The sequence below is a fragment of the Arachis ipaensis genome, chromosome B06 (genome assembly GCF_000816755.2).
Source record: "Arachis ipaensis cultivar K30076 chromosome B06, Araip1.1, whole genome shotgun sequence".
Taxonomy (NCBI): Eukaryota; Viridiplantae; Streptophyta; class Magnoliopsida; order Fabales; family Fabaceae; genus Arachis; species Arachis ipaensis.
In genome coordinates this window covers 9,210,971-9,215,833 of record NC_029790.2, presented here as the reverse complement: position 1 = coordinate 9,215,833, position 4,863 = coordinate 9,210,971, and positions in this window count along the sequence as shown.

Genomic DNA, 4,863 nt, shown 5'->3' with positions numbered 1-4,863 from the left:
ATACTCTTTTCGCAGCATATCAATCCTTGTTTCTTTGACTTGTTTGGTGCTTTCATGTGTGACTTGGAGTTTCTCCCAGATTTCTTTTGTCATTTTGTATCTAGACACCTTTTGGTACTTCTCGAAGCTTATAGCACAGTGCATCAAGTTAATAGCTTTTGCATTCAGCTCCACTTTCTTTTTATCATCATCATTCCATTCGGCTTTTTCCTTTGGAGTCACCACTCCATCAGCACTTGTCTTTATAGGGATTTTAGGACCATTCACCACTATCTTCCATATGTTGTAATCAATTGATTGAATGAAGATCTACATCCTTTCTTTCCAATAAGCATAGTTCTTCCCATTGAAGAAAGGAGGCTTGTTGTTTGACTGACCCTCTGTTAGAGTGTAGGCCACAGTAGTTGCACACATGTTGTTTGCCATTGGACCTTTCCTCCAAGTTGTGAAGCTTGATTTTTGAGACCTAACTCTTGATACAAATTGAAGGTTCTTGATGGCCTAGAGAAGAGGGGTTGAATCTATGGCATTCTTTAAAACTTTTAGTAATGCCTCAAACCAAAACTGTTGACTTAGTTCCTGTTTGGTCTGTGTATATGATTATGCAGGAGATAATTTTATTTTGTCTCATGAATTGCAGAAAACAGAATTAGAGCAGAGAGAAAGAAGATAACACAGCCATGTATCCTGGTTCAGTTGTTGCCTAGTGCAATACAACTTATATCCAGTCTCCACCACAACGTTGGTGAAATTTTCACTATCATTCCAAGTATTACATACACCAATTTCCTAGGACTCAACGTAATCCTATATGGGACACTCAAGTTTTAACATAAACTTAACTTGGCTATGCAACTACCAAGACTCAACACACTAAGTGCTTACCAAACTTAGCAAGAGATACCTCTCAGGTACATGACACAAAACAGAAAAACAACCAAAAGAAATCTGAAATCATTCTTGGCTTTTCTCTCCAAGTATTTTTCTCAGCCTTTTCACTCAATGACTTTTTCTTAATGCCTCTCTTTCTTGCCTTTTACCTCTGAATGAATACAAAAAAGATATACATTAAAACAGAAATACAAACAGTAAAATATGAAAGAGATGATGATTCACAGCCTTGACTCTATGCGCTGAAGCCAACTTTTGAACTTAAAACATTGTTCTTCATCTTGGCAAAGTGCTCCCTTTAGTGTAGGTGCAATGCTTCCAAGACTTCAAACTCTGTTTGTGAGGTTTTCACTCTTCTCTCAATTCGGGTTCTCTCTCCTTCTCCAGAATGAGAATCGTTTTTTCCTTTTTGTATGTTTCCTAAACCACAGCTAGGGTTTCTTCAAAGTTAACTTCTTGGTCCTTGAACCAGCTAAAATAATTTCTTTTCTTTCTTCAATCAACCCCAAAAATTAGGGATTTTGAATCAGGACTTAGTACCGTAGCAGACACAGCAGTAGCACCGTACCATTCAACTTTTTCAACAAGCTTAGCAAAATCCAAACCTTTAGATTTGTGCTTTTGCTCCAAGAAACACTTTCAACCATTGATTCACAGCAGAGATATTTAGCCACCACTTTCTTCATTTTTTTCAAAATAGTGGTGCAGAGAGTAGGAAAAAATGTGAAGCAATTAACTTGCATGCAAATGGAACAAATTACCTTTAATCTCTGAACTTGCTTAGCATACTTTTGATTAACTTGATTGGGCATTGACTTTCTTAATTAACTTTCTCTTTCTTTCTCTTTGTGTTAGAACGAAAAGTTGAATCTCCCTTTCTTCTCTGATGTATTACCCCAAGTGAACTTAACAAGGCTTATGGTTGCTTCTCTTTTGTTTGATTGGCATTGGGCTTGGTTTGCTTCCATTTCAATTATCACCCTTGGAAGCTTTCAGTCTTATTTGTTTAGGCGGCAACAATAATTATTTGGGCCTTTACACTTGAACCACTTCATCAAAAACTCACTTGGGTTATTAACTCAAATCAACATGTTTGTCATCATCAATACGTCATTTATTTTTCTAACTCAACACTCTATATTTAACACCAAATTATACCGAAATGAATAAATGATAACGTCACACAAAGAACTACCAGTACACCTTATTTCAAACAGACATAAATAAGAGAATTTATAGAGAAAATAGAAATTTGTATAAGATAAATAACTTACAACAAATTTATTAAGTTCTATTCTGTCTTTCGAAGGAGTTTTTTTATTTAATGGGTTAGGGACATGAAATTTCTTCTTTTCAACATCCGCCATCCATATCTAGCAATGATACGCATAGTAAACTGGGGTAAATATCTGAAGTTTGGCCAAAGAGAACAATTTTTTAGTTTAATTGGCACCTAATGAAAGAATTATTTAAGAAGCTTTATAAATGAAAGCTTACAAATGGATAGCGTGGCTTTGCTAAAGCAACAAAAATATTTCAATAACACAGAAATAATTTGATAATACACCGAAATTTGATTTACAGAATATATTACAAAATGAATTTTTACTAGATACATTCAAACCAAGGGCAACTGCTATATTTTCTTGGGTGATGTTGATTGTATCATACCGTATGTACAGTGTGTTATTGTACATATCAAATGAATATGTCAATTCTTTCAAGAACTTATGTAGCACATTCATGGCAGGAATATGCATCATATCACCGAACCCCAGTTCTTGAACAATGGATTTCTTGTCATCGCTCATATTGTGGAATTTATCATGAATGGATCTTGTAGAGCATCTCAAATAATAATTTTTCTGTAAATAAATGAGAATCATGTAAATAAATTATATTTATACAAAAAATATTGAGTTGTTCAAACATATATATATATATATATATATATACATGCTTACATTATATTTTGGTGCTTGCTTTTTTGTTATTTTTCTGTAAGGAATAAGAAAAGGTTAATAGATAACAAAAACACCAGGTGCACCTCAATTCACATGAAATACACTGAAAAATAAACCAAATACACCCCTATTATTTCTTGATTACATTACACAATGCGAGTTTAAAAAACATGTAATTCAATCAAACATGTATAATGACAAGCACTATAACAAAATTCTATGGGTTAGTTACAAAAAAAAAGAGGACAAAAATACCAAGTGCATCTCAATTCATATGAAATACACCAAAGGCAAATCAAATATACCGCTATTATCTTTTTATTACATCATACAATGTGAGGTCAAAAAGACATGCAACTCAATCAAACATGAATAAAATGATACTAGAAGCACTACAACTAAATTATATGGATTGTTACAATAAATCGATGAAGAAAATTCCTAAAAAAATGGAGAAAAACATATGCAAGTCACTTAAATATGTACAAAATAACATCAGAAGCACAAGAATAATATTATGTTATTTAGTTACAGTATAAAGAAGACAACAACACCAAAAATACCTCAATTCACATGAAATACACCGAAAGTTGTTACTGATTACTACAAAGTACAAACAAATTCAGTTCGAAACATACAAATACTTAAACATGCACAAAAACACTTTCAAATCCCTCAAAACACATGCAAATATAGCTCATACGATAAATACTACGTAATATTTTTACACTAACCTAACACAGTTATCACCAAATGAAGCGTATAATGAAAACAGTAATACGTACTTCAACGCAATAACACAAAATGAATCTACTAAATAAATAGAAATATGACTATGTAGTATTTCGCAATCGAAATGAGAAAAAAAAAGTGAGAAAACTAGACGATTAGTGAACAATAACTTCAATAACCTTTTGTGTTCTCTTTCTGTATTTCTTGGTAAAGATTTTGAATTTAGCTTTAAAATTTCTTTGATTTTTCGCGACGATTTTGAGCTTGGTTTGAATTGTGAACGTTGCGATTTTGATCAAGGGAGAAGAACTGTTTTCATAATGACATTCGCACTATTCAATAATTGGGGGAGTGCGTGTTTATACATACTCTAATCTGAGGTTGATTTTTATTGTACTTGAACCAACTTGATTTAACTTAATTACCAAAAAAATTTGTATACGTAATAGGACCGAAATTTCTTAAGTGAGCATATGGGTTAAGTACGAAATTAAAGAGTCAACCACTCCTAGATAGATCAATAATTTTTAGATTTAATTATTAAAGTTTTTTTCCGATACTCATTAATAAACTCATTATAAGATAAGTCAACCAAAAAAAAAACTCATTATAAGATAGAGTATATATTTTGTCCGGGATAGAAGTTACATTTTGCTTTATTCAGTTTTGTTAGGAACTAATATTTTTAACCAAGAATTTACCAATAAATTAAAGTAATAACTAAATAAAAATTAGACAAAGGAAAAAAATTAAAAAAAGAAATGTTGGTTAAAAAATGTTAGTTTCTAATTTTTTTTTCCTATTAGCATAAAGTAATAAGTTTCAGAATTAACATATCCCACTTGAGTTATAAAATCATGTTAAAAAAAGTCATAAAATATTTCTCAATTTTAACCATCTGTGTGATCAACTAGATAATTTAAAGATGGTTAATTAAGATTCTTACATAATAGTAGCAAAATTCACTTGTTAGTATATTATTTATTTCATTCTTCCGGACCGCATGATATATGGCACATTAATGATTAATTTGATGTTGAACAATTACAATTATAGTTAATTGACGGTGTTATATAAGAGTTACAGGACTCTCTTATTATAATTTGAAGGCCACTGCTATGGTCAAGAAGACAACCGTGGCATGCATAAAAGATTGAGTTGTGGCATTGAGGCTTTAGAATTGACAGTGCACAAACTTAGAGTGCCAGAAAGATTAGAAGGTTGAACCTAAGTTTTTTTATAATCAAGTTTAATTAAAATTTTTTTATTTGTGTTT